Here is a 13,792-nt window from a genome sequence, read left to right as displayed (position 1 = left end):
GAGGAACGTCTCCAGGTAGTATTGCTTGAGGCCGCCAGGGCGAGGGGCCGCTTGGACGACAGCTTCGTCTCCTTGTTCGACGAGGTCCTCGTCGGTTTCCTCGACAAGTTCACGGTCGTCAAGAAGCTTGCGGACGACTTTGACGTAAGCCTCCAGCCGACGCGCCCAGGCTATGCGATGCCCGCCACCCTCAACGGCCACTATGGTGACAACCTCTTCGATGCACTGGTGGCCCTGCGACTGCCCGCCGTCGCGCCGGAGAATGTCCACCTCGAGGTCGCGCTCGCCGTGTAGTGCCTGGCGCAGCAAGACACCATCGATATAATCACCCATGTCTACGCGCAAATCGTCCACAAGGACTACTACATGCAAGAGGAGGACGATAGGACACTGGCCTTCTTGGACCGCAGGGCAACCTTGGACGGCACTGTTCAGAAGCACGTTGAGCTCGCCGCCAACGTCGCTGCTCCTCACACGTTGGTTGGTGACCCGGCGCACTAGGGTGTGAGGATGTCGTTGATGGATCCGTATGTATTTTTATCTTTCCGTCAAATCCTTGTAGTAGTATATGATACTACAGTAATTATCTTACCTTTTGCATCAACTTCATAATTTTCGTACGTACTCCATGCATGAATGGCGCCAGAACCAAACTTCTCATTACTCTAGGCAAAATCGTTATTTTCTATCTATCGGTCGCGCCATGGAGCAGAACCAAATTTTACAAGTTATGAGTTCAAAAGGAAAAGCCTGCCGTGTTCGTGTCGCACCCCCACACGGTTGGTCCGGCACGCCGCTCAAGCGGGAATGCGTGCGGTGTTGCATTTTCACTTACAAGTGGGACCGCAGTTGAGCAAACCGACTATCGGCGAACCCCCACCCGCCCATCGCGCGATGGCTGAGAAAACATGAGGGAGAAGAGATGGCTGTAGCATGGACTCCAAGAAAATTGGTGTCGGATGGGACTCGTGTGGGTGGCGTATGTCGTACTGCTAGACGTGAATGCTAGTTATGGCCCGTGCTCAGCCTCCTCTATCTCTCTTCTCAGCCAGCCAGCGGACGCGCGGAGCCCATCATCTGTTTGCTCACATGCGGCCCCACATGTCAGTGAAAACGCAAGAGGACCCACTGAACCTACACATCTTTCACCTCGACGTGCTGGTGATGAAAAACAAATCCAATAAAGATCTTCGGTGGCCGCTTTTGGAGTTACTCAAGAGTAGTAAGATTCTATTTACAGTTTAACCCAAGATGCACATCTCGTGGCTTCAACTACCACTCTATTTTCTTTCATGACACAACCTGGATGCTGGATGTCCCACGTGTCGGCAAAAGGAGGAAGAACCCAACCGAATCTTCGGTTGTGCTCTCGGATTAGACTAGTTGTGCTAACTTAAAAAATTTATTGTGTACTCCCTCCGTTCCAAAATACTTGACTTCCATTTGTCCAAAAATGGATGTACCTATATACTAAAACATGTCTAGATACATATATATTTTGACAAATAGAAGGCATGTATTGTGCAATGGAGGGAGTAGAATGGATGCAAGTTTTTGTATTGGGAAGAAGAGTACATCCATATATTGATAGAGTGCAATTTAGTAGATGTTCTATCACTTTTAGCTAGCACAAAGGCTAGAGATGAGATTAGTGCACTTGTTGATACTCCTACTAGAATAGAGGCTAGACATGAGACTAGATGCGAGGAAGCAACGTCTACTTCTTTACACTCGAAGAAGAAAGAAGCACGCAAGATCGAGCCTCCGCAGATCAACAATGAATGCATCGAGAAGGCACTAATCCAACTTACAGGAGTAGTAAAATGTATTCCTGTGGTTCTTGTTTTCTTTGGTCTTGCTTTTCTAGTCAAAATTATCATTGGAGTTCGTGCAAAACGGAGGTCCGTTTGGGGTTGTGCGTTGGAGTTGGCCTTACAAGTGGGACCACAGTTAAGGAAACCGACTATCGGCAAACCCCCACCTCGCCTGCCACGCGATGGCTGAAGTTAGAGAAATAACGAGGTTGAAGAGATTGCTCTAGCACGGACTCCAAGAAATAATATGGTGTCAGATGGATGTCGTGGTGGTGGAGTGTGTCGTACTCCTGGACGTGAATGCTTGTTCTGGCCCATGCCACCCTACTACTCCTACTACTTACTCCTACTATATAGTACTAGTATCGAGGATTCGAGGTGCTGGTGACGTACAGCGAACACATTAACATATGGCTACAGTAAAAACACTCGCCCGACGCGCGAAGCATGTGAAGCTACTACAAATAGTGTACTACTATTGTTGATTGGCCTCATCCGATAACCTGTTGCAATGCATGTAAAATTATGTATTCGGAAAATATTTTTTTGCCTCGTCGCACCACTCACTCAGAGAAGCGACTCGAAAGCCATTCATAAATTTAGTAAGTTTATCACAGGCATATCATTTTATTACATACAACAGGTCATCAACCCACATCGACAACGAGGATACATTATAAATACTAAAGTTTTCACCACACAAAAAATAGTAACAAGCAATGAAATGAACTTCAACTCAACCATTCCTCGGCGTTGGAAACACTTGATTTGAACCACAAGTGATTCTCTGGGACGGGCCATCCATTGTCGATCTGGAGACCAACGCGGGACTGATCATCCAGGCTGAAGCGGCCTACTATATCAGTACTAGTGTTGGGAACCACCCAAATGTCCGAGGTATAGACAGCAGTTGGATCGGCTTTCACCATCATCGGACAGTTTTGTCCAAGGAAGAGCGAGTTTTCTCCAAGACTATCAATTCTGTACCAGGGAGAAGGAGTTGGCGCTAGCACACTAGTATCCATCCTGAATACCATGCAACGGGTGTTGGAATAGGTTCGGAGAGTGCGACCATGGGAGACTACACCTGCTTCCTTAGCAGTAACATCATCAGTGGGCTGTATACACACAAGAAGAGGTGATCCATTGGAATTAGTTGCCAGGCGCCACAGAGTATATGGGCGTTGCTTGTGATCATCACCATCGTCATCTCCCCCTTGGTTATAAAATTTTTCAAGTATAGGTGGTGGGATGTTCACAGGACCTTGGAAACACAAGAAGAAGGTTAATTAGTAAAGGAAACTTGCTAACCCGCATGCATGTGGATGAAACAATTATAATTACGATGGAAGACAAACATACCGAAACTACGAGGATCCCATGCAAAAACAGTGCCATGAGTGGTGGCAGCAAACACAAGGCCCTCGTATTGAATTGCATCACAGTACATATCCGTGTATAGAAACTGATTTTTGAGCAATATCCATCCAGTCGAACCACGAAGGACGGCAACAAGCTTGTCGAAGATAGCAACACCTTGATAGTTCTTGTAATTCCAAGAGCGGTTGGGAACTCAAGAAATTGCTATCTTCCATAGAAGACAGTCACCATGATCGTATTTGAACGTGCGTACAATACCGGTGTGCTCAACCTCTGGGCAGTCTGCTGAGATTTTTGGAATTGGAACCCGATCACGAGTGTACACATTCACAAGTTCCCACTCGTAGTTGGACCCAACGTAAACAACCCAATCTCCATTTGCGCCCGCCCAAGCCTTGCCCTCAAGCGATGGCATCTTAACATCATATGTATCATTATCAAGCGGCATCAACTTGCACAGGGCGAGGCCTCCGTCGTGCCGGCGCCAATCATCATGGTCACGGCGAAGAAGATAGGGGAGATCAAACCGCTCCTTGACTCTTGGGTTCCTTGTAATGATGTTATTAGTTGAGTCGAGAATGGGCTTGAACGAACCTGCCATGCTAGCCGAGGTGATGACGTCACACCGATCAATGAGTTCCTCCACCACGTCATCTTTCAGATCGGGGCAAGAATAACGGGGTCGTTTCCGGCCTGTTCCCTCCATGGAGAAGACGATCGAACAATGGCAGAAGAAAGGGTGAAGGGCTGAAGGAAAATGGAGGAGGGAGAGGAAGAGCGTGCGACAGCAGTTCCAAATCGAGAGGGAAAGGCGAAGAGTCGGTGGACGGTTGCGAGTTTGCCACGGTTCACGAAGAGTGCCCCGGCCTACATGTCCGTTCGAAAATACTCCTACTACGCGCCGTCGTCTCACTGATATGTTGGAACGGGACCACATGTCAACGAAACATGGTGTGTAATTTCTCGTGCAAAATGCGATCTGGCCGCGTTGGCCCGAGGTGCCACATTAGTTATCGACCTTTATTTTTTTAATGGCGTGCCGATCAGTTTTGAAGCACGACTAACTGGTACTGTACACAGAGAAAATATAAAGTACTCTACCACTACTCCACCTCCAGTACTAGTAGCATAAAAAAGATATATAGGCTGGAGCTTTAGCGCTTTCTTGCTAAGGGCTGCCCACTTGCTTCTCACACTACCACCCTCTCTCCAGATCTAAAAAAAGACGACCCCTCTCTCCCTCCTCACCGGTGGTCACAGATCCGCCGGGGAAGAAAAGGACGTGCAGCGTTGACGCACTCGTCGTCAGCGAGCGAGGTCACGCACTGACGACAAGGCCGTCCTCTCAGACCTAGCGCCCGCGCGGGATGGCCTCCATCCCCAAGCTCGCTGCCGTAGTGTGTGCGGAGGACGACGGCCATGAGCAAAGCCACTTCCCGCCGACCCTCAGGTATGCTACCTCTTTTCGAACCATAACCTTGTTCTATTGCCCCATCTGCCACGTCGTTGCATGTGGATCTTTTTCCACTCAACCATCTTCCCAATTTGCTATCCTCTGCTCTGCTAGCCACGCAGACGAAAATCATAATTTGCACTATTAAAGGAAACCCTACTTCATGCAGACTAATCCATGTCTGGGTTGAATAAGGAAAGGAAGGGAGACTGTATTGTCAAACAGAGTAGGCATCGAACTCGCATCTAGGTTGAAAAGGGGAAAATCAGTAGCTAAGGAACGAGTCTCGTGTCTCTTGGTTGAAGAAGGGTAGAAAGGCATGACAACACAATAGAGAATGACCAGGTCGATCAGTTTGTTGTCCTCACATAGGAAAAAGGTACTAGTTGTGCCACCTTTTGTATTTGGTTTAATGCTCATGCACAACTAGTACACCAATGCTGAAACTTGTTTTTTTTGACTGGGGACTGTAGGGAAAACTGCTGAAACTTGTTACCTTTACATTTTGTATTGCTAATTCTTATAGAAACCTTCCAATGCTAGAGTTCATTGAAATCTGTTCACTAAAACCATTGTATTGTACCCTGTAATAAACTAACTACTCTACTGTTGCACTAGCCACTGGATTAGTGTATATTGGTAGTATTCGAATGGTGTTGCATTAGCGTATGGACATAAATAAAGTGTGGCAAGCTTTCCCAGATATGTGCTCAAGAAAACTACTACCTGTTTTTCTAAATACTAGACATTTGGGTACTTTAAATTGAACCGCGAAAACGTCTTATATTAAGGAACAAAGGGTGTAGAGTTCACTCAAATTATCCCGGTAAAGCTAGTCACACCTTTGTTAAAATTAATGTTCATTATGTTATCGGAGGAGGTCTGTATGTTTGTCTCTAATGCCTGTCGACCACATACCTGACATCATGATGTAATGTTAAGTCATTTCCTTTTGTACAGTGTCACTGAATTGTCAAGGCGGTGATGGCATTTTATTTTAGTAGAACTGCACAAAATTTGCTTAAAAGAATAGGAAAGGTCAGGAATGGCTTAGTTTTTCTGAAAAAACTATGTATGCCTTCCTGACATCAGCCGTTGTTGCTTTATTTATTCCTTCAAACAGGTGGTTAGAAACAGTCTTGCTACCTTTTCCCATTAAGAAATTGGAATGCTTATATTTGTGAGTCTATGCTTCAACTAGTGCCACTTTTAGAGTAATCACACTTTCAATATCTATGCAAACAGGGATGCTTGATTTTAGTGGAACTGCACAAAAAGGCCAACTGGTTCAACATTAGGAGCATGTTTTTTCCAAACCTTTATATCCAATTGGTGACACTATGAGCTGTTCATTATGAAGGTACATGGTTTGCTACTATCTTGCTACTCTTTTTGTACTGTCATTAGATAGTAATACTAGTGGTTTGCATGTGAATTTATTGGCAGGGTGGACCTACATTGGAGGTGTAGGATAGGATTCAATGATTGGATGCTCAATTTCGGTTGTATCGATTTCACCTCTTCCATCACTACGAACATGGATATCCTTGGTCTGATGAAGAATAGGCGCTATATTTCTGCTCTGAACCAGCAAATCAATTCAGTATGAAATTGTCCAGGGCAAAACATAACTGTATCAGATTGTCCAGTGCAGAACATGACAGATGCTAAGCGGAAGAGACATGTTTAAACTGAAAATACAAGGTGTGGTATATGTTTACTAGCTGCTTGATATTTGTGCAGACAGAGATGTCTGCCCGTTGCTATTTGGCAAACAAACAAAGTGTCCGCGATTTTGGTTGAATTGCACAAGAGAATAGTATAGTCACTTCATGCAGTGCCATTTGAAAATAGACACAGAAAGATTGGATAGTCACTTCATGGACTGCAGAAAAGTAGTACTATACTATTTATTGGCCAACACTAGGTGCTTCATTGCTTTGGTCTGATTATACAATGGGCATCATTTTGCCCAAGTTAAAGTTTGTGTTCCGAAAATAGTCTCGACATGTGATTGAGAGAAGACCAAATCATATTGAAGTGGATGTTCCTCCATCATGTGTGGTTCATTCTCATGGTTCCAGCTATTGGTGAAACCACTTATGTTTGCAAGAGGAATTGTAGACTTCACAAACAAATTTGTCTTTCAGTCTGTACTGAATGTTGGCCAAGAGAAGCATCCATGTTAGTAGGAAGAACATATGTTTTTTCTAGATCTTTTCTTTTGGAGCTACATATTTGTATATGATCTGTGAATCATTGAGATGCATTAACATGTTGATCTTATGTATGGGAATCGTACTAGTTAGTTTTAGTTGCGACGTAATATCCGAAGTGGCTAATCTTTGCTTTTGGAGCTACATATTTGTATATGATCTGTGAATCATTGAGATGCATTAACAGTTACTTATTTCTGTTCACTCAGTGTTTACAAGTTACTGATCGATCACTAGCTAGCCTACAAATGCGCTCCTGGCAGTTTTATTTGCGATGCAAGATGCGAAGTGGAAGTTTTTTGAATAAAAATTCCTACCTCTGAAGAAACTGACAAGTTACACTATCGATCCTACACGGATAAAAATGCCTACCTCTGAAGAAACTGGCAAGCTACACTATCGATCCTACATGGATAAATAGCGGATCACGCACGTAGTACCTCCTTTCCGGTTTGCAGGGCTCAATTCAAGAAACGACCTACTCGATCCTACATGAATAAATAGCGGATTACACATGTACTAGTACCTCCTTTCCGGTTTGCAGGGCTTAATTCAAACCTCTCACCAACCAAGGTACTCCCTCCGTCCGGGTTTATTAGTCCCGTGAGCAAAGCAGCAAGACCAAGGCATGGCAATAATTAACGGCATGCAGAAGTTTAAGCCTAATTAATTCCAGTGATTTAAGTGGCTGCATGCGTGCGCTCAGCTGTGACTCGTTGCATGCTGCTTGGCGTACTGCCTGCGAGCGATTCTGAGTGCCTGCATGCAGCCGGCCGTAATTAAGGCAGCTAGCTGATGCGAAAAAAGATACGCTTTAATTGTTGCGGGCTTTTTAAATCCGTGGAATCATTATTGACAAGGAGGGAGATGATTCGAGTGCACTCGTTTGACCTCCATGCCGGCGTGCGACCCAGACGGGACGGGACGACATAGTCATAATTTCAGTTTCTCTAGTTTTCCACGGCAAGCTGGCGCGCTAAGCCATTATGCATTGAATTCCGATGACCATCGCGCTACCTTCCACCTATAAGTACTGTTTCCCGGCCTTCTCCGGTGCCACCGTGACCCAACTCACCATATCCTCATAAGCCCCCACCGGCCCGACGTCGCTCGCCACGTCCGCCATGCCCCCGCCCGTCCGCGGTAGGCGACACCGGAGGCGTTCACCGCCGGAACTAGTGTCTGGGTTTTGACCGGAAGGCAGACGGAGGGAGGAGGCATTCTATCTGTCTTTAGATGGCAATGCGGAGATTGAGGAGTTGTTGGAGCGCGACCGCATGGCAGAGGAGCAGGAGTTGTTGGAGCGCGACCGCCTGGCGGAGGAGCAGCGTATCACCGATTTGCGCCGCCAGCAGGACATGGAGCAGCATCGCACCGACACTCTGAGTCGCGAGCAAAGCGCCCACAACTGGGCCGACTACGTGGAGGCCGGTGCCCGGCAAATAGCCCTGGAGGCTGTCGGGCACGCACGCGTTCGCGACACTGATTTTTACTACCAACTCGTCAAGTGGGTTTCCCACTTGGAAGCCAAAGCTTCGGTGGACCACGCCGGCATGGAAAGGGCCAACGCGCGCGAGCAACGCGCCCTATCGCACCTCTTGCAAGTCCGAGGCGAGGTGCACGACGCCGGTGCTGGCGTTTAGCGTGTACCACAAATGGCGGCCGACATCGTCTAGTTAGCTAAGACTAAGTTAGTACTTGTACGCTACTAGAGTATTAGTGGGAGTAGATAGTTAACTTGGCTATGATGGTTGTCAACGTGGAAGTTCAATACTCTATATGTGGATCAGACCTGTTACTTTGCTCTGAATGTTGAACTTTCCGCTTGAACGTATGGAATGGGCTGTTATTTTTTTAAATGGGTTGTATTTGTCCTCCACGGGTTTAGAGGCTGACTTGTGGGCCTAGCAAGTTGACGCGTACACAATCAGGAGATGATTGTACGTGGAGAGGATGACATCAAGGACCCTCCAAGGTCATGGCAGTACGCAAGCAAGTGCCTCCTTATTTCAAGCCAATAAAAATGGCTCCTCCTAGTGGATTTCTGACATCTGGGTCCCATGCCATTGTCAACGTAGTCAATAAAGGAGAGAATTTCACAACGAGCGGCTGACACCAGGGACCCAGCAGCTCGCCCAGTTATTTTTGTTTTGGGTTAATTTGATAAATGCCACTCCAAATCTGGTGTATCTGAGAAATGCCACTGCAATTTCCAAACTTTGAAAAATGCCATTTCATGCCATTTCTAGTGGCATTTTTTGAAGTCTGTAGTGGCGTTTTTCGAAGTTTGCAAACTGCAGTGGCGTTTTTCAAAGTTTGCAAAAATTGCAGTGGCATTTTTCAAAATTTTGGAAATTGCAGTGGCATTTTTATGAATTGCCATAATTGGAGTGGCATTTATCTAACTTTTTTGAGACGGAAGCAGGGTGTCAACTGGGCTGTGCGGGACACTCTGGCCTGTCTAGACAGCTTTTTATTTTATGTTTACCACAGATCAGCCCAGTAGTTTTTTTTCTTTCTGAAAATGGCTAGCCCAGTTTTTTTGTGATTTGTCAAGTAAGTCGCTTTATCAGGCCTGTTGGGCTGCAAATCTTTCAAGACGAGGAGAGCTTCATTCGGCTGGCCGAGAAAATGGCCTATCAGTAATGAGAAATGGGATGTACATTTTTAAAACACATCAAACCAGCAATTAGTTTCAAATATCTTTTTTTCATTTTGAGATTTTAAATTGCATTGATTTTTATGCATGGACAATTTATTGGATTTTATGATATACATTTATTTTTAAAATCAGTCTGAATGTGACTCGAAATTTCGGGATTAAAAACAGTTCAGGTCGCACCGACATATGCAAAATTTCGTATAATTTTTTAACCGTGGCCACAATATGGGCTGTAATGCTAACAAAAAGAATATGGGCTCCAAAAAACCCGTAAGAATTAGCAAATGGGTTGTAAATTATTTGAAATAATGGCAGATGGGCTATATGCTGTTTTCCACAGATGGCCTGTATACTGTTGGATGTCCATCCAACAGCCGTCGTGCTTCTTCAATCTCTGCTCTTCCTGCTCCAGCCGCTCAAACAAGCGCCGGCGGGACTGCCTGCTCCCTCCTCCCTGCGGCCGGCTGTGCTGCCGCGCAGGCCTCACCGCCCCACTGTACTCCCATCGCTGGCCTAGCCATCCCTCTACTCACCCACACCTGCTGTTATTCTCCGGCGATGGCAGACAAACCAGTAAACCCTCGTACAGTCGTACTCCCCTCCGCGTGGGAAACAAAAACAACTGCCGAGTCTTCCCTGCCTCCGTGTCGTTCCCTTCCTAGGCCTCGCCGTCATCCACCGCCCTGGTGCTCTCAGCATGGTGTGGTCAACATGGTCAACGACCGACATGCATCTTAAGTGGGCTGTACGTGGAGAGGCTGACAGCTGGGTCCACGGCCGGACGCAAGGAAATGCCTCCTTATTACGCGCAAAATAATGATTCCTCCCCTTGACATCTAGGACCCACCGAAAGGGCCTATGTATTTTGCGAAAAAAATGTTACCGCCGCTGACAGCTCGGACCCACCAGCTATATCTTCGCACGCAAGGAAGTGCCTCCTTATTATGCACAAAAAAATGAATACTCCCCCTGCTAGCTGGGACCCAGTATAGTGGGCCTACTAAGTTGACGGGGACGAAGGGCTTTGTCAACTTAGTCAATATGCACGATTCTAGCTTGACTGACCATACGATATCCATCCAACGGCCGTAGTGCTTCTTCAACCTCTGGTCTTCTTGCTCCAGCCGCCCAAAGCAGCGCCGGTCGTGCCGCCTGCTCCTGCCTCCCGTGGCCGGCTGTGCTGCCATGGAGGCCTCACCGCCCCCATACTACTCCCACTGCTGCCCAGGCCATCCCTCCACTCCACTCACCCACACCCCCTGTTATTCTGCGGCGATGGCAACGCAGCCGAACCAGTGAACCCTCGTACTCCTCTCCACGTGGGCATCCACTGCCGCGTCTTCCCTGGCTCCGTGTCGTCCCCTTCCTAGGCCTCGCCGTCGTCCACCGCCGTGGTGCTCTCGGCGCGGCGTGGTCAATGTGCTCAATGACTGAATTCCATCAGAAGAATATTGTACGTGGAGAGGCTGACAGCTGGGTCCACGGCAGCCGCAAGGAAGTGTCTCCTTATTACGCGGAAAATAATTATTCCTCCACCTGACAGCAAGGAACCACTGGACGCCCACCAGTATTTCGCGAAAAAATCGTTTGCCCCTGACTGCTGGGACCCACCCGACGGGCCACCGTACTTCATGAAAAAAACGTTCCCCCTGCTGTTAGCTCGGACCCACCGGAAGTGCCTCCTTATTATGCACAAAAAAATGAATACCCCTGCTAGCTGGGACCCACCTTGGTGGGAGGCTGACTTGTGGGCCTACTAAGTTGACGGGGACAGAGGGCTTTGTCAACTTAGTCAATATAAACGATTCTACCTCTAGTGACCGTACGATGTCCATCCAACGGCCGTAGTGCTTCTTCAACCTCTGGTCTTCTTGCTCCAGCCGCCCAAAGCAGCGCCGGTCGTTGATGGGTTTCGTAGTAATTTCAAAAAAATTCCTACGCACACGCAAGATCATGGTGATGCACAGCAACGAGAGGGGAGAGTGTTGTCTACGTACCCACGCAGACCGACTGCGGAAGCATTGACACAACGTAGAGGAAGTAGTCGTACGTCTTCACGATCCGACCGATCCAAGCACCATTACTCCGGCACCTCCAAGTTCTTAGCACACGTACAGCTCGATGATGATCCCCGGGCTCCGATCCAACAAAGCGTCGGGGAGGAGTTCCGTCAGCACGATGGCGTGGTGACGATCTTGATGTTCTACCGACGCAGGGCTTCGCCTAAGCACTACAACGATATGACCGAGGTGGAATATGGTGGCAGGGGGCACCGCACACGGCTAAGGAACGATATCAAGGATCAACTTGTGTGTCTAGAGGTGCCCCCTGCCTCCGTATATAAAGGAGCCAAGGGGGAGGGGGCCGCCGGCCAGGAGGAGGGCGCAGGAGGAGTCCTACTCCTACCGGGAGTAGGACTCCCCCCCAATCCTAGTTGGACTAGGATTACCCGAGGGGAAAGAGAGAGAGGGGGGCCGGCACCTCTCCTAGTCCTAATAGGACTAGGGGAGGGGGGAGGCGCGCGGCCACCTTGGGCTGCCCCTTTCTCCTTTCCACTAAAGCCCATTAAGGCCCATATGGCTCCCGGGGGGTTCCGGTAACCTCCCGGTACTCCGGTAAAATCCCGATTTCACCCGGAACACTTCCGATGTCCAAATATAGGCTTCCAATATATCAATCTTTATGTCTCGACCATTTCGAGACTCCTCGTCATGTCCGTGATCACATCCGGGACTCCGAACTAACTTCGGTACATCAAAATGCATAAAGTCATAATAACTGTCATCGTAACGTTAAGCGTGCGGACCCTACGGTTCGAGAACAATGTAGACATGACCGAGACACGTCTCCGGTCAATAACCAATAGCGGGACCTGGATGCCCATATTGGCTCCTACATATTCTTCAAAGATCTTTATCGGTCAGACCGCATAACAACATATGTTGTTCCCTTTGTCATCGGTATGTTACTTGCCCGAGACTCGATCGTCGGTATCCAATACGTAGTTCAATCTCGTTACCGGCAAGTCTCTTTACTCGTTCTGTAATACATCATCCCGCAACTAACTCATTAGTTGCAATTCTTGCAAGGCTTATGTGATGTGTATTACCGAGAGGGCCCAGAGATACCTCTCCGACAATCGGAGTGACAAATCCTATTCTCGAAATACGCCAACCCAACATCTACCATTGGAGACACCTATAGAGCTCCTTTATAATCACCCATTTACATTGTGACGTTTGGTAGCACACAAAGTGTTCCTCCGGCAAACGGGAGTTGCATAATGTCATAGTCATAGGAACATGTATAAGTCATGATGAAAGCAATAGCAATATACTAAACGATCTGGTGCTAAGCTAATGGAATGGGTCATGTCAATCAGATCATTCAACTAATGATGTGACCTCGTTAATCAAATAACAACTCTTTGTTCATGGTTAGGAAACATAACCATCTTTGATTAACGAGCTAGTCAAGTAGAGGCATACTAGTGACACTCTGTTTGTCTATGTATTCACACATGTATTATGTTTCCGGTTAATACAATTCCAGCATGAATAATAAACATTTATCATGATATAAGGAAATAAATAATAACTTTATTATTGCCTCTAGGGCATATTTCCTTCAGTCTCCCACTTGCACTAGAGTCAATAATCTAGATTACACTGTAATGATTCTAACACCCGTGGAGTCTTGGTGCTGATCATGTTTTGCTCGTGGAAGAGGCTTAGTCAACGGGTCTGCAATATTCAGATCCGTATGTATCTTGCAAATTTCTATGTCTCCCACCTGGACTAGATCCCGGATGGAATTGAAGCATCTCTTGATGTGCTTGGTCCTTTTGTGAAATCTGGATTCCTTTGCCAAGGCAATTGCACCAGTATTGTCACAAAAGATTTTCATTGGACCCGATGCATTAGGTATAACACCTAGATCGGATATGAACTCCTTCATCCAGACTCCTTCGTTTGCTGCTTCCGAAGCAGCTATGTACTCCGCTTCACATGTAGATCCCGCTACGACGCTTTGTTTAGAACTACACCAACTGACAGCTCCACCATTTAATGTAAACATGTATCCGGTTTGCGATTTAAAATTGTCCGGATCAGTGTCAAAGCTTGCATCAACGTAACCTTTTACGGTGAGCTCTTTGTCACCTCCATATACAAGAAACATATCCTTAGTCCTTTTCAGGTATTTCAGGATGTTCTTGACCGCTGTCCAATGATCCACTCCTGGATTACTTTGGTACCTCCCTGCTAAA

The sequence above is a fragment of the Triticum urartu genome, chromosome 3, assembly GCF_003073215.2.
Source record: "Triticum urartu cultivar G1812 chromosome 3, Tu2.1, whole genome shotgun sequence".
Classification (NCBI taxonomy): Eukaryota; Viridiplantae; Streptophyta; class Magnoliopsida; order Poales; family Poaceae; genus Triticum; species Triticum urartu.
The sequence above is the reverse complement of the archived record's forward strand: the minus strand, read 5'-3'. Positions refer to the sequence as shown.